Raw genomic sequence first — 26679 nt, 5'->3', positions numbered from 1 at the left:
TTTTTGCTAACCAAAAGAAATCTGAAGATTTCTGATTTTACCAAAAAAAGAGACAAAAAGCAAAAATAGTGGTGTAATAGTGTTGTTTTGTGGAGAGTCTTTGTAATAAAGGCAGCATGTACCTTGAGCAAGAGTGGCATTGCCAAGCTCCTACACTTAAGCATCACAGCCTCAAGCCACCAAAACTTTGAACGATGTCTGTGTTTGTCTGTACCTTATCTCAATTTATTTTCTGTATCTATTAGTAAGATGTGTCCTAAGGTAATTGTTGCTTCATTTTAGGCTGTTTTGGCTTAAGAAGGTTTCACAACACTGTTTTACTTGCAGATAATGGGGGAACCCAGTACTTGAAAAATACAGCTTACAGGTCAAATATTATTAATTAAATATAAACTCCACCTAGTGTCAGCTTTCTGAAACTGCAGTCATATGATACATTGATTCTATAAAGACTGAAATCACATGAAGTTATCTTTTAAATTGTTTAATCTGGCTTTCTTAAGATATAGATGAGACCATAGAAGTTAGATTCTTACTTCTCCATTCACATAGGTATACAGAGAGAGTCACACAGTAGATATGTAAAAACTATTTATATGTCTTAATGGAAAAATAGTATGGTCCGTATTATTAACCTCAGCACCTCTATAAATCATCAAACCACAAAAGTGTAATATAGTCACTAAGTTTATTTATAGGTAGCTTGCTCAATAAATTGAGTTATTGAGAAAGATAAATTTGTCCAACTTTTTCTATATAATGCACTGAATTTTGAAACTTAGTATTCTCAGGGACATACTCCATAATCTGATTTTTAAATACAAAAATAATATTATTCATGGAGTTCTCATCATGGCTCAGCAGAAATGAATATGACTAGCATCCGTGAGCATGCAGGTTCGATCCCTGGCCTTGCTCAGTGGGTTAAGGATTCAGTGTTACTGTGAGCTCTGGTGTAGGTCGCAGACCTGGCTCGGATTGTGCATTGTTGTGGCTGAGACATAGGCCAGCGGCAACAGCTCCAATTCATCCCCTAGACTGAGAACGTCCATATGCCATGGGTGTGGCCCTAAAAAGACAATAAATAAATAAATAATTATTCAAATTTTGTAAAAATAGTGACTCTATGATTCATTTAAACTTGTGTATTAAAAGTATATATTTGAGATATAGTTGTAAAAAACAATAAAGCATATATAAACACAAAGTGTTACATATGCGTGTGTAGTATAAATTGAGAGAATCATGAGCTAAAACCTTTTTCCTACAGCAAGTAATCCAAGAGTGTTGCATTTGAAGATTGGAAACTTTCCTCCTATGCAAAACTAAGAGCAAAGTATTCTAGTTAATAGAATAGAGCTAAGTATTCTAGTTAAGATAAAGACTTTGTAGCCAGATATCTAGATGCACATCCTGGATCAGCACCTTCTTCGTTAACCTACTTTAATTCTCTGTCTTGTTTCATAGTTTTTAATTATGTTTTAATCTTTAAGTCAGGCATAATAATATCTACCAAATAGACTAGTGAGGATTAAATGAGTTATTATGTGTAAAGGAATAATGACAGTGTCTGGAATATAGCAGTTTCTTGATATTTTATTAATTTAGATTTTATTGATGTAAAAACACATTAAAAAAGTATAAAAGCCATTAGATGTAGAATTCAATAAATAATAATAGATTATTAATTTAATCATCACTCAGGTCAAGAAATAGAACAATGTCAACAACAATGAAGATTCATTTTTTTCTGCCTCCCAATATCTACCTCATCTTCCCATCCCCAAAGAAACTGTCATCAGTTTTTTAAATATATTATGTGGAAATATTCAGTATCCATTCCATAGCATATTATTTTTTTGTCTTAATTTTTTTATAACTGTTTCTATATAACTTACTTTCCCATTTTTGCTTGTGTATGGTTTTCCTTTTTATTAATATAACACAGCTTTCTACAAAAATACAAGTGAAATATACTGTTTTACTCTCTTGATGTTTATTCATGAGTAGAATACATTTATTTATCTTTATGTAGTATCTTTTACCATATTTTTTCTTTATAGTTGCTGCCTTTTATCTCACTTAAGTCATCTTTTCCTACCCTGGGATTATGAAATTATTTCCTAAACTATTTTTAAATCTTATTGTTTACTTTCATATTCAGATCTATAATTCATTTAAAATAATTTTGTTTATTTGTTAGGCAGGAACTGATTTTATTTTAACTTTAGATATATAAATATCTGACAGATAGAACATTATTCTTCGCAAGGATTCTCCTTTCTAGACTATGTTACAAGGCTATGTGTGGTATAAACAAAATGTTCATACCTGCATCTATTTTTGGACTTTTGTCTCTGTTTGTCTGTTTGTCTCTTCTTGCACCAATACCTCATAATCTTATTTTCTGTAAATTTATAATGTTTTGCAACTTGGTAAAAGAATTCCTCTGACTTTGTTGGACTTCTGTATTGTCTTGGGTAATCACATTCCTTTATGTTGCCATCTAAATTGTGGAGTCACTGAGTCTATTTCTGGGGGTAAAAAAAATTCTGGGATTTATTTGGGTTTTTTAAAATTTCTTGATTAATCTGGGGAATGTCCTTATCATTATCATATTGAGTTCTGGTTCACAGACTTTTCAAACTCTAATATTTTATTTCTTCTTAGTATCTCAAAGTAAAATTTTTCTTTGTAAAATTTTCTTTGTAAAAGATCTTACACATCTTCTAACAGATGTATCTCCAAGGCTTTTTTCAGTTTTATTGAGAAATAATTTATATACATCACTGTGTAAGCTTAAGGTGTACAGCATGATGGTTTGATTTGCATATATTGTTAAATGATTATCATATTAAGTTAAACTAGCATCCATTTTCTCATATGGGTGCAATTTTCTATTTTCCTTTTTTGTCTTTTTGTCCTTTCTTAGGGCCGCAACCGCGACATACGGAGGTTCCCAGGTTAGGGGTCTAATTGGAGCTGTACCTGCCAGCTTACACCAGCGCCACAGCAATGTGGGATCTGAGCTGCGTCTAACACCTACACCACAGCTCCCGGCAACACCAGATGCTTAAGCCACTGAGTGAGGCCAGGGATTGAACCCGCAACCTCATGGTTCCTAGTCGGATTCGTTTCCGATGCGCCAGGATGGGAACTCCCTCATATAGATACAATTTTATAAAGAGAGAAGAGGAGTTCCCGTCGTGGCGCAGTGCTTAACAAATCCGACTAGGAACCATGAGGTTGCAGGTTCGGTCCCTGCCCTTGCTCAGTGGGTTAACGATCCGGTGTTGCCATGAGCTGTGGTGCAGGTTGCAGACGCGGCTCGGATCCCGCGTTGCTGTGGCTCTGGCGTAGGCCGGTGGCTACAGCTCCGATTCGACCCCTGGCCTGAGAACCTCTATATGCCGCAGGAGCAGCCCAAGAAATAGCAAAAAGACCAAAAAAAAAAAAAAAAAAAATTAAGAGAAAAGAAAAAAAAATATTTCGTGATAGAACTCATAGTATTTACTCTCATAACAATTTTCCTATATGTCTTACAGCAATACTAGTGGTGGTCATCATGTTGATCATAACACCCTTCGTACTTTTAAGTACGTATAAGTATGTGCTTATAAAAGGAATTTGTAACTTTTGACTCTCTTTCTCCAGTTCCCCCACTCTTCACCTCCTGCCTCTTGTAATCACAAGTCTGATATCTTTTTCTATGAGTTTTTTTTTTTCATTTTTCATTTTTTCATTTCTTTTGTTTTTTATTCCACATATAAGTGAGTTAATACAGTATTTGTCTTTCTCTGTTAGGGTTATTTTACTTAGTATGATGCCTTTGAGTTCTGTCCATGTTGTCTAAAATGGTAGGATTTTCCCCATTTTATGGCACATAGTATTCCTGTGTCTGTGTGTTTGTGTGTCTGTGTGTAACTTCTTTATCCATTCATCCATTGTGTGGACACTCAGATTGCTTCCATATCTTGGACATTGAAAGTATTGCTGATATGAACATGGGGTTGCAAATATCTTTTCAAGTCAGTGTTTTTGCTTTCTTTGGATATATTCCGAGAAGTGGAATTGCTGGTTCATTGTTCTATTTTTAAGTTTTTGAAGATCCTCCACATGTTTTATATAGTGACTGTACCAATTTAAAATCCTTCCCATAGTCCAAAAATGTCCCCTTTTCTCCACATGCTGGCATGTGTTATCACTTGTATTTTGATGATGGTCATTCTATCAAGTGTGAGGTAATATCTCATTGTTTATTTTTAATAAATTTTATTGGAGTTTAATTGACTAAGAAAGTTTTGTTTCAGGTGTACAGCAAAGTAAATCAGTTATACATATACATACATCTGTTCCTTTTCAGATTCTTTTCTCACATAGGTTATTACATAGTATGATTAGATTACCAGGTACTATAGAGTAGATCCTTGTTACCTCATTGTAGTTTTAATCTGCATTTCCCTAATAACTAGTGATTTTTTAGCATCTTTCCATGTACCTGTTGACCTTTTATATATCTTCTTTAGAGAAACATCTATTCGGGTTCTTTGGACATTTTAAAATTATTTGTTGGTTTTGTGTGTGTGTGTGTGTGTGTGTATGTGTGTGTGTGCATATGCTGGTGAGTTGTATGAGTTCTTTACATATTTTGGATATTAACTGCTTATTAGATATTTGTTTTGCAAATAGCGTTTTCCCCATTTTATAGATTGTCTATTCTTTTTGTTGTTGATTTCTTTTGCAGTAGAAAAGCTTTGTAGTTTAATGTAATTCTGCTTATTTACTTTTTATTTTGTTGCTTTTGCTTTAGGGGTAATATCCAAAAAATCACTACCAAGACTTATCTATGTCAAGGAGCATTATTTCTATGTCTTCTAGGAGTTTCATGGTTTAAAGTCTTACATTGATGTCTTTGCCATATTTTGAGTTAATCTTTGTGAGTGGTGTAAAAAAGGAGTCATTTCATTACATGTCATTATCCAATTATTGAAGCACCATTTATTAAACAGACTGGATTTTCTCTAGCGAGTATTCTTGGTTCCCTTGTCAAATATTAGTTGACTGTTTATCTTTAGGTTTGCTTCTGGACTCTCAATTCTGTTCCATTGGTCTATTTGTTTTTATGCCAGTACCATACTGTTTCGTTTACTGCAGCTTTATTTATAATATATCTTGAAATCAGAAACTGTGCTGCCTCCTGCTTGTTCCTCTTTCTCAAGATTTCTTAGGCTATTCAGTGCTCTTTTGTAATTCCTAAATTTTAGGAGTGTCTTTTATATTTCTGTAAAATATATCATTGTAATCTTGATAGGGATTGCATTAGATCTATAGATGGCTTTTGATAGTATTGACATTTTAACCATGTTAATTCTTCCAATCCATGAACACAAGATACTTTTAATTCACTTCTATCTTCCTTGATTTATTTTATCAGTCTTATAGATTTTAAAGGAGAGACCTTTCACCTCCTTACTTAAATTTATTCTTTTTTTTTTTCTTGTCTTTTTGCCTTTTCTAGGGCTGCTCCCACGGCATAGGGAGGTTCCTAGGCTAGGGGTCTAATCAGAGCTGTAGCCGCCAGCCTAAGCCAGAGCCACAGCAATGCAGGATCTGAGCCCTATCCGTGACCTATATCACAGCTCACAGCAATGCTGGATCCTTAACCCACTGAGCAGGGCCACAACCTCATGGTTCCTAGTCGGATTCATTAACACTGAGCCACGACGTGAACTCCTTTTTTTTTTTTTTTTTTTTTTCTTTTGGTCTTTTTGCCTTTTCTAGGGCCTCTTCCATGGCATATGGAGGTTCCCAGGCTAGGGGTCTAATCGGAACTGTAGCTGCCAGCCTACGCCAGAGCCACAGCAATGATATTCCTAAGTATTTGTTTTTCATGCTACTGTACATGGGATCAACTTCTTTATTTCTTCTTCAGGAAATTTGCTGTTAGTGTATGGAAAGGCTACTGATTTTTTTTTTTTTTACTCAATGAATTTTATTACATTTATATTTCTACAGTGATCATCACAACACGGTTTTATAACATTTCCATCCCAAACCCCCAGCTCCAACCTGTCTCCTTTGGAAACCACAAGTTTTTCAAAGTCTGTGAGTTAGTACATGTTCTGCAAAATTCATTGTGTCCTTTTTTTAGATCCCATGTGTAAGTGATAGCATAGGATGTTGGTTCTCATTGTCTGACCAACTTTACTTAGCATAATTTCTAAGTCCATCCCTGTTGCTACAAATGCCATTATTTCTTTCCTTTTAAAGTCTGAGTAATATTCCATTGCGTATGTGTACCACATCTTCTTTATCCACTCCTCTGCCGATGGACATTTAGGTTGTTTCCGTGTCTTAGCTATTGTATATAGTCCTGCAATGAACATTGGAGAACATGTGTCTTTTCAAGTCATGGTTTTCTCTGGATAGATGCCCAGGAGTAGGATTGCTGAATCAAATGGTAATTCTATTTTTAGCATTCTGAGGAAACTACATACTGTTTTCCACAATGGTTGCACCAATTTACATTCCCACCAAGAGTATAAAATAGGGTTCCCTTTTCTCCACACCCTCTCCGTCATTTATTGTTTGTAGACTTTTTGGTGACAGCCATTATGGCCAGGGGCTACTGATTTTTGTATGTTAGTATTGTATCCTGCATCTTTGCTAAATTTATTGATCAGATCTAACAGTCCTTTGGTTGAGTATTTGGGATTTTCTTTATATAAAATCATATCTGTAAATAGAGAAAAAATTTACTTCTTCCTATTCAATTCTAATATCTTTTATGTCTTTTTCTCCCTGGTTTCTCTATCTAGGACTTCCAGTACAATGTTGAATAGGAGTGGTGAGAGTGGGCACCTTTGTCTTGTTCCTGATCTTAGAGGAAAATCTTTCAATCTTTCATCACTGAGTACAATTTTAGCTGTAAGCTTGCCATGTGTAGCCTATTACAGTGAGATATATTCCTTTTGTGCCTAATTTTTTAAGAGTTTTTATAATCTATGAACATTGAAATTTGTCAAATGCTTTCATCTCTTGAGATTATCATGTGGTTATTTTCTTTTGTTTTATTAATGCAATATATCACATTGCTTGGTACATGTTGAATTATCTTTGCATTCCAGAAATAAATCCCACTTGATCATGGTGAATGAGACTTTTAATGTGCTGCTGAATTTGGTTTGGTAGTACTTTATTGAGAATTTTTGTATCTATATTTTCCTGGGATTACTGGCCTATAGTTTCTTTTCTAGAAATGCCCTTTTTTAAAAAAAAAAAAAATTTTGGTTTCAGGATAATGGTAGCCACATAAAATGAGCTTGAATGTGGCCCTTCCTATTTAATTTTTTGGGAGAGCTTGAGAAGAATTCTTGTTAATTTTTTAAATGTTTGGCAAAATTGACCAGTAAAATCATCTAGCCCCAAGCTTTTCTTCGTTGGGAGATTTTAGATTACTGATTCAATCTCCTTACTAGTAATTGGTTATTTTTTTTATTTCTTACTGACTCAGTCTTAGTATGTTGTATGTTTCTAGGATTTTCTTTTTTTCATTTCTTCTAGGTTTCCCAGTTTCTTGACATGTAGTTGTACATAGTAGTCGCTTAATATTCCTTGACTTTCTGTTATCTATTATTACAATTTTTCATTTATTGTATTTTTGGTTTGGGTTCTTCTTTTTTCTTGGCTGATTAACTAAAGATTTGCCACTTTGGTTTATCTTTTCCAAGAACCAACTGGGTTAGTTAGTGTTTTCCATTGTTTTTCTGTTCCATATTTCATTTTTTCTGCACTAATCTTTTTTTCTTTTTAAGATGATTCACTTCCCAGGTTCTCTGGCTAAATAAGCCACTGACTTGGCTTTGCAAACTGTTAGCTCTGCCTGCCCTTTTCTTGGCTTGAGCTCTAGTGGGCTACACAGCTTCCAGGAGTTGTCACCTGACCTCCTAGTCACATGAAGCTGGAAGATATTCTCCATAGTGGAATGGGCAGTTACTCAGCTTCTTACCTGGGTATAGACATTATGGGCTCTAGAGCCAGCAAAACTGATTCGAAGATCTGAACCACGAAGATCTGCATCCTGCCAAGTTCCCTGTCCAGAGTGTGCTTCTGACTTGGTTCTGCAGATGAACAAAGCTACTGGTTGGGATTACTACTTAGGCACTGCAAATATGAACTTTATTGGCTAAGATATGTGTGTTGGTTGTTGCAGTCTCTCCCCTCTTCTCTATCACAGTCAGATTTTCAGTCTGACTGCAATACCTGTAGTATGATACCAGAGCAAGGCCTCCTCTTGCAAAGGAACCCCAATTCTGAGAAGTGTTGGCTGTTGTCTCTGGGTTCTCTTTTCCCACTGGAGGCACTGGAGGCTCAGGGGTGATCCCTTCATGTGGTGCTGCCACCCTAGCTTCAGGTGGTCAGTGTGTCACCACCTCTCTTATATTTCTACTGCAATCTGTCTTGATCTCTGTGGTGCAGGGATTGGTGCTTCATCCTTACCCTTGTGTTCTAGGATTCTCTCAGTGGTGTCTTGTTCATGTTAGTTGTTCTTCTGAAGTGGAGTGAAGTCAGGCACAACCTATTTCTTCATCTTGGTAACTTCACTCCCTGCAATATTTTCGGTAAATTAAGTAGTATTATTTTTGACAGTTTTAGTCTCTAATGCTTTGTTTCCACTGTACAGAAAAACAGCATTGTTTTTTGTATATTGATTTGTTGAAATTATTTAACATTTTTTTCTCATTAAAACTTGATAATTCAAGTATAGTTATTTTAAAATGTTGCGTTAATTTCAAGTGAACAGCACAGTGATTAAGTTGTACATATACATATATTCTTTTCAGATTATTTTCCATTACAGATTATTAGAAAATATTTAATATGGTTCCTATACAGGACATCTTTGTTATTTATTTTATGTATAGCAGTGTGAATATTTTAATCCCAAACTCCTAGTATATCTCTCTCCCCCACCTCTTCTATCCCCTTTGGTAATCATTAGTTTGTTTTTGTTTTCTGTGTATGTGAGTCTATTTCTGCTTGGTAAATATATTCATTTGTATCTTTTTTTTTTAATTCTGCAAGTGATATCATGTGATTTTTGTCTTTCTCTGTCTGGTTTACTTCACTTAATATGATAATCTCTGGGTCCATTTATGTTGCTGCAAATGGCATTATTTCATGCTTTTTTATGGCTGAGTAATATTAATATATGGTGGAATATTACTCAGCCATAAAAAGCATGTGTATATATATATATATATATGTGTGTGTGTGTGTATACACACACATATATGTCACATTTTCTTTATCTGTTTTTGGACATTTAGATTTCTTGGCTATTGTACATTTTTTGGCTATTGTAAACATGTAAACATGCTGCTGTGAACTTTGAGGTATATGTATCTTTTCACGTTAAAGTTTTCTCCAGATATATGCCCAGGAGTGTGATTGCAGGATCATATCATAATGCTATTTCTAGTTTTTTAAGGAACTTCTATATTGTCCTCCATACCAGCTGCACCAATTTCCATTCCTTTTTTCTATGTTAGCTTTTAATAACTTAATTATATATCATGTTGGTTCTATGGTCACAGTTTTTTGAGAATAATGGTACATAGTTATATTTTTTTGTCAATTCTTGTACCTTTGATTTATTTGTTTTTCTCCTTATTGCAAAGACTAAGACTATGTGTAGAATGCTTAATACTGGTAAAATTTGTAGATTGCTGAATCCTTATTTGTGCTTGATCTCAGAGAAAATTTTTTAAACTGCTCACAAAGCTATGTAATATAGGTCAGTATTCAGTACCTTATTATAAGATTAAGGAAGATTCCTTTGAGTCTGAATATCCTTAGATTCTTTTTATACACAAATGGTGTTAAAAATTAGTAACTTTGCATATATTGCGATAAAACATTTCCTTTTAATAATATTAACGTAGTGAATAGAGTGCTTCTTTGTGGTAAGTGAAACATGTATTCTTAAAGTAAAATTGGCCATGATTTACTTACCAAAATGTGCATCATTTGATAAGATTTGTTAATATTTTCTCTGGGATATTTCATCTATTTATCTTGAAGAATTAAAGTTGAATCAAGCTTACATTGGCATCATAAAATGAGATTATCGGTATTGTTCAGTTAAAAATATCTTCTATTTTGATTACTTTCAGGTATGGTTTATTTGGAAGTGTTTTGCTTAATTTCTGAACATGTGTAGATTTATTCTTAGTTAACATTTTGCTGTTTATTTCTAGCTTATTTCCACTATATATATATATATATATATATACATCATAGCTGTATATTTTAAAACATTTATAACTAGATAATATTATATGGTTAGAAAAAGTCAGGGCAAATATTATGAGTACATTTGTGTACTTTTTAGTTGTGGCATGCAGTATTCTATACATGTTAAGCTAGGTTGTTTAAATCATCTATCTTTTTATAATTTGTTAATATATTTGTTTTATGAGCTTCTGAGAGAAGCATGTTAAAAAGTCTAACTTCTTATAGACTTAAATATTTCTCCCTTGGTTATTTCAAACTGTCATATATATATACACACACATAGATATGTATATATACATATCTATGTGAATGTATATATACATATAGAGGCTATGTACATGCAAAGCTAACTGTTGTATTTCCTTCTAAAATGAACTTTTGATCATCAAGACACAACCCTTTAACCCTTTTTCCCTCTAGTTAAATTTATCTTTAATATCTTGATCAGGTATTTCAAGAGTTAAACCAACTTTAATTAATATCTAAGTGCTATACTTCTCCATTTTATTAATTTCTCATTTTTCTTTTAGTAAAGTTGTTCTTTTATAAATTATGTATGGCTGGGTCTTATTTTATATTCCCTCTAGAAAGCTTTTGTTGATCTAATTAGATAATGTATTTCATTAAATAGGGTGTAATGACTGATATATTTGAGTAATATCAGTTTTTATTTGCCCCACTTGCAATATTTCTTTTGATCGCCTTTCTTTTGGATTTTTAAAATTGCATTTTACCTCTATAATGATTTTATAGTTATATATTCTTACTTTTATTAATGACATTAATTATAGCTTCTAATAAACATCTGTAAGTTTTTTTAACTTCCTAGATAATTGAATGATATTAGAACATTTTATTTGGTTTTCATCACCCCATTAAATATGCTATTATTGCTTTCTATTTTACCTATTTATATGTGTGTTTGTGTTTATATGTGTGTATCTGTGTATATGTGTGTGATGTTATATGTGTATATTAGACTTCTTAAATTTGTTTTGATGGTAGTATTCATTTAAACTGCCACATTTTGTAATTTCCATTGCTCTTTATCCCATCCTCTGTCTCAAAACTTCTATATTAAATTATTTGTCTTGTGCCTAAAAAATACCCTTTAAAGATAGTAATATGAGGCTAAAGATGGCAAACTTTCTTTTATTTTGTCTATTTCATTATTATTATTGTTATTATTATTATTATTCAATGTTCCAGTGCTCCATATTGGGATGATATATTTAGGGAATAGAATTCTAGGTAGAGATTAGATATAGAAGTCTAGGGTGATGGCTCCTTTTAGTACATTAGAGATTCCATTTTGCCATCCTACATAATCTATTTTTTTCTCTCAAGAATTAGCTGACAAATTTATTTTTCTTATTTAAAGGAAATCTGCCCTGTTCTTTTTATACTTTTACAAAGATTTCATCTTTGTCTTTGGTTTCCATAAATTTTACCAGGGTCAAGATTAGAGTAAGACAAGTGAAGCATATAGGTTGCAAAATATAAGGGGCTAGGTACTTTCTTTCAGAGTCATGCAAGTAGACCATGTATTTCTGTGTTGTATGTATGTGCTATATATGCACAGATATATAGTCTAGTATTTACCTTTTTTCAGTAAAGATAATTCTGATCCACCTAGCCTTCCATTGTCAAATTAAAAATGGTATTCTACACATTTTTGCATCATTATCATTGTCATCAACATCATTATCACCATCTTTATTATTATTATTACTAATGCTGTTGCAGTTATTGTTTATTACTAAATTTATCAAAATTATCTCTCGAAATTATCAAAAGTTAGACTCAGAAGTGTTTTGCATTGGATGAACTGGCAAATAGAACCAGCAAAAATTAAGTTAAAGAGTTCTCTTGTGGCTCAATGGCTTAAGGAACCAGCATTGTCACTGTACTGGTTTGGGTCACTGTTGTAGCTCAGGTTCAATCCTTTGCACAGGCACTTCCACATGCAGTGGGTTCAGGGAAAATAAAAGTAAGTTCAGCAGTGTTTAATTTTGGGTGAATGGATTCTCAAAGCAAACACATTATTCATAAGTAGCCAGTTGGTGCTAGGAGAGTCTAAAACTATCACAGGTCCAAGACACAGAAATAAGATCTGTCTGGATCCAATAGAGAATTAAGGAGAGTGAGAAATGGAATTGTAGAAATAAAATGAATGCCGTCATGATAGGGGTTATTTGGATCATTGCCATATATATAAGATAAATGCCAATATTTCTTCTTAAGCTCTGATTTGACCACTTGGTGGAAAGGAGGGTGACTAGTCTGAGCCTATGGATATACACTTACAGATGCAGGTTTTAGCATTTCCCTTGGATCATTGTTTTGTGTTTTATTTTGATACTTTTTGTTTGCTCCTCCAAACTAATCATTGTTAATCATTGCCTTCTCATTTCAATCACTCAGGCAACAGATAGAATTTTTTTCATTGCTCTCATAATCTGAATCTCCCTGTGTGTGATTTTATGCTGATCTGGACTCTCCTTTTCTATCAGCATTAAAGATCTTCTGCAACATTTGACCTGACTCTTCTAAATCCTCAAATTGGATTACTGATTGTTGTCAATACCACTTTCCCTGCTGATAGTCCCCAAGAAAGTAATCTTTAGTCTCCTATCAGATCATGTTTCACAATCCCCTCACACCACATCCTGTCTGAGGCAGTCTGGATGCTAAAACCACTGTTTAATTGAATCCACATGCTTAAGACATTACAAATAGAACTGAGAATATCTTAGAAATAAATTATCTGAAAGGCTTGAACAGATACATGAAAAACAAGAAGAATTGAAGGGAAAAAGAAGAAAATGAGCAGACTGTGTTATGGTTCCACTTTTACAAACATCCTAAATCCTACTGCATGCCTAGTTTCTAACACTGGAAACATCCAGAGAAAGTTTAAACAGCATCAATCACTTTTCATTCAGTCTCTCTTCCAGGGATGGGTATTTTACCTTTACTGGCTTCCAACCTTATTCCGACTCATGCTATTTTCAACTATTCCTTTACCCTGGAAATGTTCTTTTGGTTGGCATTTCAGGATTTCAAAACTGTTAAGTGATCTGAAGTTTACTCTAAGGATACATTTATTTCTCCAGACTCTTTTGTGAAATGAGATCACTACAGCAATGTAACTGGATTTGCTTTATCACTCAATCAATACTTCTTTCATGGAGAAGTGGCAAGAGGAATCTGAGGGAAAGCAGTGCCTATAAGGGAGAATGAGTTTGAACAGAAATGAGGGCACAAGGGCATATAGGAGAATTCTTTTTAAAGTAATATGGAGAAATAAAGATTTATAGGATGAGAATTATTACAGCTACAAAAGTTTTTTAGAGTCTTTTCTTTCTTTTGCATTTTGTGTATCTTTCTTTAGATCTCTTCCATCTAATCTCCAGCTATTTTTCTATTTGTTATTTTACTATATCTTGCTATTTTACTGAAGATAACATTGACTTTAATTTCCCTGTCTGTTCGTTTCCCTTTCCCTTCTAAGTTAATTCTTAAAAAAATAATGGAAGCCAGGAATTCATTTAATGAAAAGTTATGAGTATGAATATATTACATGAGGGACACACAATTTGTGTAACAATTTTGATTTCTGTGAAGGTGTTATCATTATTGTTATTATTGTTAATAAATGTTTAACAATTTCTGTTTCATAAATAAGAAATAGATTCTTTTCAGTTTCATAAATAAGAAAACACAGATAAGTGTTTAATTGACTTACAAAAATCAAAAAGCTTGAATGAAAGAGAGAAGAGATGTAAATGTAAATTAAGACTCCCTGAAGTTCCCGGCGTGGCTCAGTGGTGAATGAATCCGACTAGAAACCATGAAGTTACTGGTTCAATCCCTGGCCTTGCTCATTGGGTTAAGGATCTGGCATTGCCTTGAGCTGTGGTGTAGGTCACAGATGCGGCTCGGATCTGGCATTGCTGTGGCTCTGGCATAGGTCAGCGGCTGCAGCTCTGATTAGACCCCTAGCCTGGGAACCTCCATATGCCCTGGGTGCGGCCCTAGAAAAGGCAAAAAGACCAAAAAAAAAAAAAGACTCCCAAATACAAAGTTTTTGACAATCATTAAATTCTCCAAAGATATGATGTTGTATTTTTTTTTTGGAAAATGAGTGCAAAATAAATAAATGCCAATAATTATGTCAGAAAAAATTTTTCTCACTGGATCTTTTATTATGTTTCAACTAATTTTAAACATTCACAAGTATGGTAGTTCCTTTAAAAATTCTGTAGTCATAATCTAATTATTTTATTTTTTTGTTTAAAATATTGACAGTAGCCTTCCCTATGGTTAATTTCAAATGAGAAATGTGTATGGATGTGTAATTTAAATGAAGTTCTTTAAAAATAAAGACCAAACACTCTTGAGAATATTAAGCTAAGTGAAATAAACCAGACATGGAAAGACAAGTACTGCATAATTCCACTTACACGAGACATTTAAAATAGTAAATTTATAAAATCAAAGACTGGAATGGTGGTTACCAGAACCCAGAGAGGATGAGGAAATAGGAAGTTATTACTCAATATAGATAATTTTCAGTTAAGTTAAACTCTAGAGATTTGCTGAACAGCACTGTATAGCAAATTTATAGCCAATAATAATGTTATATGCACATAAAATTTGTTGCGAACAGATCTCATGTTAAGTGTGCTTATCACAATAACAATTTAAATATCTATTTTAATACATAGATATTTATTAATTATATATAAATCTTTAAAAATAGCTAACTGAAGGCAAAAAAAGAACTACAACAAAATTAAAAAGCAACAAAAATATGTTTTTAATTTAATGCTGTATGAGTTTAGACCGTTGGAAAAGTTTGTGTTGAAATATATTTTATTTGTTTTGGAGGGTGAATTTATATGGTTATATACATTTTTCGATTTATGTGATTCATTCATAAGTCAAATTAATATTTTTTAAAAACAAAAGCCAAATCAATTCTTCTTTATTATGCATTATTTGACATTTCAAAGGTAGTAAATTCCTTCTATAAATGAGTTTTGCAATCTGTTATGAAAGTTGGAATAATTGGGCATTTAAAACCAAGAATAATTAGAAGCAAGTTAAAATAAGTCCTAGGACAATGCCATCAAAAAGTCAAATATTATTACAATGGTTGTAAATGGTATGCAGGTCTCCTATTAATTTAATTGATTTTCTTGAAATAGCTGAAAAAATATTTTTTGTAAAATTTTCACAAAATTAATCATTTATATTTAAAGATATTTAAAACAATCTGTTTATATGTATAAATTTTATTTTTTACTTTAAAGTTTATTAGCAAAATAAACTTTTTACATTAAATTGAAGCTAAAAATATATTCCTACATTTGAAATTAGCATTTTACATTTCTTCATTTTTTAACTAATTACATAAAAGTCCTGAAAAGAGACACTTACTCTAATTTTGAAAGATATACAGGAGTTTCTGTTGTGGCTCAGTGGGTTTTGAACCCGACTGGTGTCCATGAGGATGCAAGTTCTATCCCTGGCCTCGCTTGGTGAATTAAGCATCCAGCATTGTCCTAAGCTGTGCTGTGGGTTGCAGATGTGGCTCAGATCCCACGTTGCTGTGGCTGTGGCTTAGGCTGGCAGCTGCAGCTTCAGTTCGACCCCTAGCCTAGGAACTTCCACATGCTGCAGGTGCGGCCCTAAAAAAACAAGAAAAAAAAAAAAAAAAGGTATACATCTACATATATTCCCGAATATTCTTTTAATCATTAAATCTTGACTGTGATAGTAAAGTCCAAGCGTATTTTAATTAAATTGTCTATGGAAGTTATCACACGTGTAAGTACCTGTTATCAAGTATGTTTGATATGACAGATACAAATAAATGTTGCTGGAAACTTTTTCAGTTTGATTTTCAAAAATCTTATTTTAGTCTAACCAAGTACAACAGTGACACTTTGTAGTTTTCCCCTCAATACAAGGCATGTCTTGCCTTCTCTATTTGTAATATTTATAAGTATTTTCTTTCTAGCACATTTCAGAAAATAAATTTAATTGGAGGCTTGGTAATATTTTTGTTATTAAGATGTTACATTTTTAGGAGTTCCTGTCTTGGCTCAGTGGTTAGGGAACCTGACGAGCATCCAAGAGGATGTGGGTTCGATCCCTGGCCTCACTCAGTGTGTAAGGATCTGGTGTTGCCCTGAACTATCGTGTAGATTGCAGACGCAGCTCAGATCCCACTTTCCTGTCTCTGGTGTAGACTGGCAGCTGCAGTTCCAATTGGACCCCTAACCTGGGAAGCTCCATATGCTGTGGGTGTGGCCCTAAAATGCAAAAAGACCAAAAAAAAAACAAAACCCTAGCCAAATGTAGGGAAAGGTAGAAAGATGTCCCATGTACTGCCTAACCCCATACATGCATAGTCTTCCATTATCAGTGTCATTCACCATAGTGGTAGATATATTACAACTGACAAAGCTATACTGACGCATCATAATCACCCCAAAATCATAATTAATCTAAGGATTCACTTTTGATGCTATACAATTCTGTGGGTTTTGACAAATATATAACAAAATATAACCATTATTATGGTAGCATGCCGAATATTTTCACTGCCCTAAAAATCCTCTGTGCTTTTGCCTATTCATCCTTCCCCCTATCCAATCCCTAGCAACCACTGATATTTTTTCTATCTCCATAGTTTCACCTTTTCCAGAATGTCATATAGTTGTAATTACACAACATGTAGCTTTTCAGGTTGGCTTCCTACACTTATGTACATTATGAATATTATCATTATAATTATTACATTTATAATATTATATAATATTCATAATATGCATAAGCAAAAATAATGTGCATTTAAGATTCTCCCTGTTTATTTTTTTTTTTGTCTTTTTAGGGCTGCACCTGGGGTATATGGAGGTTCCCAGGGTAGAGGTCAAATCGGAGCTGTAGCCACCAGCCTACAACATAGCTACGGCCAAGCTAGATCTGAGCTGCAACTGAGACCTATACCACAGCTCACAGCAATGGAAGATCCTAACCCACTGAGGGACGCCAGGGATCTAACCTGTGTCCTCATGGATGCTAGTCAGATTCGTTTCTGCTGAGCCACGATGGGAGCTCCAACTCCCTGTTTTTTCTTTCTTTTTTTTTTTTTAATGGCCTGATAGCTCACTTCTTTTAACAGTGAATCATATTCTGTTGTCTGAGTATATACCACTATTCACTTGTCTATTCAGCTACTGAAGGGCATTTTGATTGGATCCAATTCTTGGCAATTATAAAGTTGCTTTAAATATCCATGTGTTGGAAACAACCTAAATGTCCATTGAAAGATGAATGGGGAGTTCCTGTCATGGCTCAGTGGTTAACGAACCTGACTAGGAACCATGAGGTTTTGGGTTCAGTCCCTGGCCTTGCTCAGTGGGTTAAGGATCTGGCATTGCCGTGAGCTCTGGTTTAGGTGGCAGACATGGCTCGGATCCTGTGTTACTGTGTCTCTGGTGTAGGCCAGTGGCTACAGCTCTGATTGGACCCCTAGCCTGGGAACCTCCATATGCCCTTGGAGTGGCCCTAGAAAAGGAAAAAAAAAAAAAATGAAAACGAAGATGTGGTACATATATACAATGGAATTCTACTCAGGCATAAAAAAATAACAGCATAATGCCATTTGCAGTAACATGGATGCAACTAGAGATCCTCATATTAAGTGATGTCAGAAAGAGAAAGAAATACCATATGATATTACTTATGTGTGGAACTGAAAATGTGACATAAACGAACCTATCTACAGAACAGAAATAGACTCACAGACATAGAGAACAGAGTTGTGGCTGCCAAGAGGGAGGAGTGAGGGAATGGGATGGACTAGGAGTTTGGGGTTAGTAGATGCAAACTATTACATTTAGAATGGATAAGCAGTGAGGTTCCACTGTGCAGTATATGGAACTATCTCCAATCTCTTGGGATAGACCATGATGGAAGATAATACAAGAAAAAGTGTATATATATATATATATATATATACACACACACACAGAGACATATATATATATATGAATATATGACTGGGTCAATTTGCCATACAACAGAAATGGCACAACATTGTAAATCAACTATAGTTTAATAAAAATAAACATCCATGCATGGGTTTTTGCATGGAAATAGAATTTTAACTTTGAGTAAATACCAGTGAGTGCAATTGCTGGATCATATGGGAAGAGTATGTTTAATTCTGTGAGAATCTTCAAACTGTCTTCCAAAATGGCTGTATTATTTTGCAGTACCACCAGCAAAAAATGAGGGTTCCTATTGCTCAACATCTTCATTATTATTTGGTGTCATCAGTGTTCTGAATTTTGGCTGTTCTAACAGATATGTAGTGATATCTCATTGCTGTTTTAATTTTCCTTCTTCTTGATGACATATAATGCGGAATGTATTTTATACATTTATTTGCCACCAGTTTACTTTTTTCAGTGAGTTGTCTGTTAAAGGCTTTGGCTCATTTTTTTAGTCCTTTTTTATTTAATTAATTGAGCTTTAAAACTTCTTTGAATATTTTGGATAACAGTTCTTCTTCAGATGCGCCTTTTGCAAATTCTGTCTTCCAGTCTGTAGCTAGTCTCTCATTCTCTTGACATTGTCTTTGCAGAGTAGAAGTTTTAAAATTCAGCTTATGAACTATTTATTTTACGAATGATTCCCGTGGCATCTAAAATGCCATTGCCAAATCCAAGGTCATCTAGGCTTTCCTCTGTGTTATCTTCTCGAAGTTTTAATTTTGCCTTATACAGGGAGGTCTATGATCATTTTGGGTTAATTTTTGGAAAGAAAGCTAATATAAATGTATTGTGTTTTCAATTTCAGGTTCTACTTGTTTATTGCTGCTCTTTAGGAAAGCAATTGACATTTGTATATTAACTTTGTATCATACAAATTTGTTACACTTGCTTACTTCCAGGAAAATTTTGTCTATTTTCTAAGATTGTCTACATAGATTGTCATGTCTGCTGGGAACAAATCCGGGTTTACTTCTTCCCTCCTAAACTCTGTGTGTGTGTGTGTGTGTGTGTGTGTGTGTGTGTGTGTGTATCTATATATATAAAGATATATAGATATACATATATTTGCCATGACCATAGCATGTGGAAGTTCTCAGGCCAGGGTTCAAACCCACATCACAGCCATAATCAAAGCCACTGCAGTGACATCACTGGATCCTCAACCCACTGAGCCACAAGGGAACTCCCCCAAACCATGTATCTTTAATTTCCTTTTCTTGTCTAATAAATTGGCTGGAATTTCCAGAATGATATTATAAGAGTAGTGAGAGGAAACAACCTTGCGCCTTATCTTAGAAGGAAAGCCGAAGTTTCTCACCATAAGAACCTCGGCAGTAGTTTTTGTTTATTTTCTTTTTTGTTTGTTTTGTTTTGTTTTTTGTAGATATACTTTATCAAGTTGAAGAATATCCCTTCTATTTTTAATTTATTCAAAGTTTTTATCATGAATACAATTTTAATTTTTGTTAAATGCTTTTTCTACATCTACTGATATCACCATATGATTTTTCTTTTATTGCTTGTTGGTATGATGGATTACATTAATTTATTTTCAAATGTTAAACTAGCCCTGCATATCTGGATAAATCCTGCTTGGTTATGGTATACAATTGTTTCTATATATTATTGGATATTTTATTTACTAATATTTTGTTAATTTTTACATCTATTTTTATGAGAGAAATTTTCTGTAGTTCTCTTTGTAGTGTCTTTGTCTGCTTTTAGTATTAAAGTAATGCTGACCTTATAGAATGAGTTAGAAAGCATTCCCTCCGCTATTGTCTTTTGAAAGATATCCCAAACTCTACCTCATTGTAGTTTTGATTTGCATTTCTCTAATTATTAGTGATGTTGAGCATTTTTTCATGTGCCTATTCGTTATCTGTATGTCTCTTTTGGAGAAATGGCTATTTAGATCTTCTGCCCATTTTCTGATTGGGTTTTTTGTTTTTTGTTGTTGAGTCGTATGAGTTTTTTGTATATTTTGGAGATTATTCCTTTGCAGTTTCATCATTTGCAAAGATTTTCTCCCAGTCTGTGGGTTGTCTTTTTGGGTTTTTTTTAATGGTCTCCTTTGCTGTGAAAAAGCTTTTGTTTTTATTGACATTATTCTAGGAAGTAGATCAAACAAGATATTGCTGTGATTTATGTCAAAAAGCATTCTGCCTAGGTTTTTTCCTAGGAGTTTAATAGTATCTGGCCTTTCATTTAGGTCTTTAATACATTTTGAGTTTATTTCTGTGTATGGTGTTAAAGAATGTTGTAACTTCATTCTTTTACATGAAGTTACATCCAGTTTTCACACCACTTATTGAAGGGACTGTATTTCCTCCACTGTATGTTCTTGCCTCCTTTGTCATAGATTAGTTGGGTTTTCTATCTTGTTCACACATACACACACACACACACACACACGTGTGTGTTTTTGTATAAATATCATACTGGTTTTTTTTTTTTGTCTTTTTTTTTTTTTTTTTTTGTCTTTTTGCCCTTTCCAGGGCTGCTCCTGCGGCATATGGAGGTTCCCAGGCTAAAGGTTGAATCAGAGCTGTAGCCGCCAACCTACACCACAGCCATAGCAACATGGAATCCGAGCTGTGTCTGCAACCTACACCACAGCTCACAGCAACGTTGGATCCTTAACCCACTGAGCAAGGCCAGGGATTGAACCCACAACCTCATGGTTCCCAGTCGGATTCACTAACCACTGAGCCACGACAGGAACTTCTCATTTTTTTTCTTTTTTTTTTTTGTATCATACTGTTTTGATGACTGTAGCTTTGTAGTATAGTCTGAGGTCAGGGAGCCTGATTCCTCCAGTTCCATTTTTTCTTTTTCAATATTAATTTGTCTATTCAGGGTCTTTTGTTTATCCATACAAATTTTAAAATATTTTGGTCTAGTTATCTGAAGAATGTCATCAGTAATTTAATAGGAATTGCATTGAATCTGTAGATTGCCTTAGGTGGTACAGCCATTTTGACAATATTGAGTCTTCCAATCCAAGATAACAATATATCTTTCCATCTGTTTCAACAGATGAATGAATTAACAATATGTGGTGTGTATGTATATGTATATATAAATATGTAATGGAATACTACTTTGCCACAAAAAAATAACAAAATAATGACATTTGCAGCAACATGGATGCAACTAGAGATTCTCATACTAAGTGTAGTAAATCAGAAAGAGAAAGATAAATACCATATGACATCACATATCAGAATCTAAAATGTGGCACAAATATACATAGCAATAGAACAGAAATAGACTTACAGACATAGAGAACTGACTTGTAGTTGCCAAAGGGGTGGGGAAAGGGTGTGAGATAGAGTAAGAATTTGGGTTTAGTAGATGCAAACTATTACATTTCAAATGGATAAGCAGTGAGGTCCTACTGTATAGCACAGGGAACTATATCAAATCGCTTGGGATAGAACATGATGGAAGAGAGTAAGAGAAAAGGAATTTATATCTATGTATGACTGGGTCACTTTTCTGTACAGCAGAAATTGACACAACACTATAAATAAACTATACTTTAATAAAAATAAAATAAAACAAAACCCCCAAAAAACAAAACAACAACAACAAAAGAAGAGTGTTCTTGGATAAACTAGCCTATGGACACACATTATATCCAGATTGATGGTATCATAAAGTTTAACAAGTCTTTACTGATTTTGTGCATGCTGTATCTGCTAATTTCTAATGGAAGTATATTAAAGTCTCCCATTATGACAGTAGATTCATCTATTTCTCCTTGCAGTTCTATTAATTTCTGCTTCACATTGTTTGATGCTCTGTTGTTAGATCTTTGCACATTTAGGATTTTTATGTCTTCTTGGAGAAGTGACCTTTTCATCATTCAGTTATATCCTTGTTTATCACTGATAACTTTCCTTGCTTTGAATTCTGAGCTGTCTAAATTTAATATAGCTACTCCTGCTTTCGTTTCTTTAGTGTATCATGGTAAATAAGGCCTCCCAGGAATCATCCCACAGTGCAGAAGAAGCTTAAAATTCACCTTGGGCTCTTGTTTTCTCTCTTGGAGTAATCGTAGGTCCAGGGGGGAGTTTCTGCGTGTAGGGCGTTACTGGCCTTGTGCATGGGTAATGAGATTAGTGTATATCCTTTCTTCTTACCCTTGTAATGTGGTCCTCAGTGTCTGTGGTCCAGGAGTATGCTTCTGCTTCATCTCTGTATTTTCACAATTATGTCTTGTCTATGGAAACTTAGTTTGTGTTTTTGTAAAGGGGACTGAAGTTAGAACACCCTATGTTGCCATCTGTATGATGTTACTGTCATATTTTTTATGTTGGCATGTTTTTGTTTTCCTATTTCTCTCTGTGTCTGTCTTAAATGTCTTTGTTTTCATCTGTTTGTGAGGAGGAACTTTATTATCTTTTTGTGATAATAAATGTGCACATAATATGAATGATTGTTTCTATACTGAAAGTAATTTCATTAGAAATAATATGTGCAAATAGAATGTAAAACAAAGAATCCATTTCAAATGATTGTTTTAAATTATTATAAATAATTATATATTTATATTCATTGAAATAAAATAAATTTCAACTTTTTGCATTCACTACTCAAAAAACATTTCTCCATTTCATTAGATTATATCAACTGGAAGAGAACCTGGCAGAGCTGTACAAAATATTTGTGTGTGACCTACAAAGAAGGACATATGAGTCAGGTAATAAGTCTTTTTCCTACTTGAAAGTATTATATTTAAAAATAATTCATTACAATTTTGATCATTCCTTTACCAAAGTAAAATTTTTGTATTAATGACATTCTGTCAAGTTATATCATTTTCCTAATACAATTTTTAGGGGAATATCTACTGTATGCAACTTTCCTTGGTATAGAAGGTGGAGGACACAAGATGTATAAGCCACAATCTTGTCCTGCAGAAGGATTGTAACTGAGTATAATTATACATAAGAAAATTCTATGTATATTATATGTATATATTAGGATCCCAAAGTTTAGAACAGTATATGTTATAGCAATTAAAAGGAGACACAAATCAATCCCTAATTCACTGAGCTGAGAAGATTGTAATATATAACATGAGAGAAAGGAGATACCATGGTAAGTAGAATGCAAAGACAAATGCATAAAACAAAGCATAAGTGTTAAGTGTAGAGGGAAAACCTGTGTCTCAGTAACCAAGCCAAAGAATTTGGACTTTATAGTTACAGGACAACTGTTCATAAACTAGGGGTCGACCATTAAAGAAAGAGTCTCATATTCAAACCATTTTGCTAAATGTGGCTGACAGTTTTATGTGCCCATTTGGCTAGATTACAGTACCCAGTTATTTATATAAATACTATATGGATCTTGCTGTAAAGATATTTTATATCCATGGTTCACATCTCTAATCAGTTGACTTTAAATGAAGGGTATTTTCTCTGATAATCTGGGTGGTCTTCATCTAATCAGTTAAAAGTTCTCAATAACAAAACTGTAATTTCCCTGAGTAAAAATAAATTCTACCTCAGGACTACAGCATTAACACATCAGTTTCCAGTCTGCTAGCCTGCACTATGGCAAATGGACTTTCCAACTCCCATAACCTCTTCAGCCAATTCCTTAAAATAGATCGATTTTATAACTATGCTCATCTCAATAGATACATCAATCATTTAACAAAGTCTGTCACTCATTGCTAATGAAAACCTCTCAGGAAAACTAGGAGTACAAGAGGGAGGTATAGAAAACTTAATACAGTAACTAAAGATGAAAGACTAAATGCGTTCCCCCTAAATTCAGCCAAAAGAAAAAGAGCATTGTATTGGGGATTTTTTTGTTTGTTTGTTTTGTTTTGTTTTGTTTTGTTTTTGTTTTTTAGGGCTATATCCGCAGCATATGGAAGTTCTCTGGCTAGGGCTTGCTCGAATCGGAGCTGCAGCTGCTAGCCTATCCAGCAGAGCCAATGCAGCTGCAACCTACACCACAGCTCATGGCAATGCTAGATCCTTAACCCACTGACCAAAGCCAGGGATCAAACCCACATCCTCATGGATACTAGTCAGGCTCATTACTGCTGAGCCACAATGGAAATTTCCTGGAGATCCTTGCTAGTACTTAAAGGCATAAGAAAGAGTAAGAAAAAAAAAACATCCATTTTGGATAAGAAGTAAATTCTTATTTGCAGGTAACATGATCATCTGTAGAAATTCTTATGGAATCTATAACAATCTACCAGAAATAAAAAGTAACTTCAGAAAAGTTATAAGATTAACATACAAACATACAACATAAAAATAAATTATATTTTTATATATTGGTAATCAGAAGTTACAATAAAAGAGAGTTCCCTTTGTGGTTCAGTGGATTAAAAAAAAATGAATAGCATCCATGAGGATGCAGGTACAATCCCTGGACTTGCTCAATGGGTTAAGGATCCAGCAATGCTTCAAGTTGCACCATAAGCTGCAGATGCAGCCTAGATCTGGTGTTGCTGTGGCTGTGGCTGTGCTGTAGTTGCCTAGTCCAGCAACTACAGCTCCGATTCGACCCTTAGACTGGGAACTTCCATATGCCATAGGTGAGGCTCTAAAAAATTTTTACAAAGAAAAATCAAATAAAGAAATCATAATAAAATGTAATGCTATTTAAAATTGTTTTAAAATATATAATATTTAGTGATAATTCTGACACAACATGTGTAAAATATGTCCATATAAGGACTTATACATTCATAACAACAGTATGTGTAATATCCAAAATCTAGAAACGCAAGAGTTCATCAATATGTTAATGGAAACACAAGTTATTGTGTATCTTTACAACAGGATTCTATTAGGTCATGAAAACAACTAAACTATTGATGAAAAATCACAGGTCAATCTCAAAATGATTGCATGGAAAGAAGCCAAACAAAGAAAAGAGCTCATACTATATGATTCCAGCAATTCAACATTTTAGAAAATGAAAACTAATCTCTAAAGACAGAAAGCAGGTTAGGGAGTTCCCATTGTGGTTCAGCAGAAATGAGACTGACTAGAATCCATGAGGACACAGGTTCAATTCCTGGCCTTGCTCAGTGGGTTATGAATCTGGCATTACCATGAGCTGTGGTGTAGTTGCAGATGTGGCTTGATCTGGCATTGCTGGCGCTGTGGCGTAGGCCAGCGGCTACAGCTCTGATTCGACCCCTAGTCTGGGACCCTCCATATGCCATGGGTGTGGCCCTGAAAAGAAAAAGAAAGAAAGCAGATTAGTGCTTACCTGGAGTTATGGGATAGTATGAGGAGGCTCAAGAAGAGGGATTGTAAGGGAGCATGAGGATACTTTAGGGGGTGATGAATACATTAATTATTCTGACTCGGAGGACAATTTCACTGGTGTATACATATGTAAAATCTTAGCAATTATTTGTCTGTAACGAGTGTAATTTATCAATTATATCCTAATGAAACTGAAAAAATTTTCAAAAAAGCTAAGAAGAATAAATAATAAAACAGAAAGGAATGCTAAACTTGGAAGCATGATTGTAAAATAAATTCTCACCATTTCTTAGAAATAAAACAATATATGTCTATAATTTTGAATATTTCCATCTCATTTTTAGAATATTATTTAAAATAGCAGCCGAACTGGAAATGTTTTTCTGTTAAAATACTTTTCAGTGTTTTCGTATTTTTATTGTTTTAGCAAAAGAGTATATATATTTATATATATAGTGTATGCCTTTGAACTGTGGAGGTATATGTACAGATGATGCTTTGAGGCTTCCTTCCATCCTGGCTGATGGTTAGGTGGCCTCCTAGGGTGAAGGCTTCTTTCCTTTCACAGCACCCTCTCAGGAGTGCTGGTGCCATCCCGATTCCTTTTTTTTTTCCCCTCTTCTCTCTCTCACTTTTTTTCCTTTTGTTCTACCCAGTTATGAGGAGAGTTTATTGCCCTTTTTGGAGAATTAAGGTCTTCTTCCAGTGTTCATTAGATGTTCTGTGCCAATTGTTCTACATGTAGGTTTTCTTTTTAATACGTTTGTGGGAGAGGTGAGTGCTATGTCTTACTCCCCTGTCATCTTGATCCTTCCCCCTTAAATGATTTTTAATTGCCTGTATAACACTAATCAGTCTTCCCCTTTTGTTATTGACTTCTTACATCTGTTGGCTGTTGCAATGTACATACTTTAAAAAATTATTCTTCATAATTCTTTCCGCTAGAGTGACCATGGAACACCCTAGCTGAAAGAGTGTCCCAAAGATCTGGCATCACATAAAGGAGTTGTTTGGAAGTACTTAATAAAAACTTTTAAAATACCAGTCTCAATAGGTAC

At 34.0% G+C, this 26679-nt stretch overlaps 1 protein-coding gene across 3 annotated transcripts in view; it reads left to right on the top strand.

Moving 5' to 3' along the window:
- LOC146395468 (uncharacterized) overlaps positions 1-26679 on the top strand; it is a 586337-nt gene that overhangs the window by 345387 nt on the left and 214271 nt on the right. For 2 of the 3 annotated variants that reach the window (XR_014831075.1, XR_014831074.1), the window contains one exon: positions 22997-23076. The gene's annotated coding sequence lies outside the window, so the exon portion shown is untranslated. Of the gene's footprint in view, positions 1-22996; positions 24985-26679 lie in introns of those variants that run through there. The other variant, XM_085001993.1, reaches the window with a different exon arrangement.

The sequence above is a fragment of the Sus scrofa genome, chromosome 16, assembly GCF_054392235.1.
Source record: "Sus scrofa isolate SSC_HxYL_T2T_F1_AM1 chromosome 16, Sscrofa_HxYL_maternal_Yorkshire_Landrace_v2.0, whole genome shotgun sequence".
Lineage (NCBI taxonomy): Eukaryota > Metazoa > Chordata > Mammalia > Artiodactyla > Suidae > Sus > Sus scrofa.
This window is presented reverse-complemented; position numbering and strand designations above follow the sequence as displayed.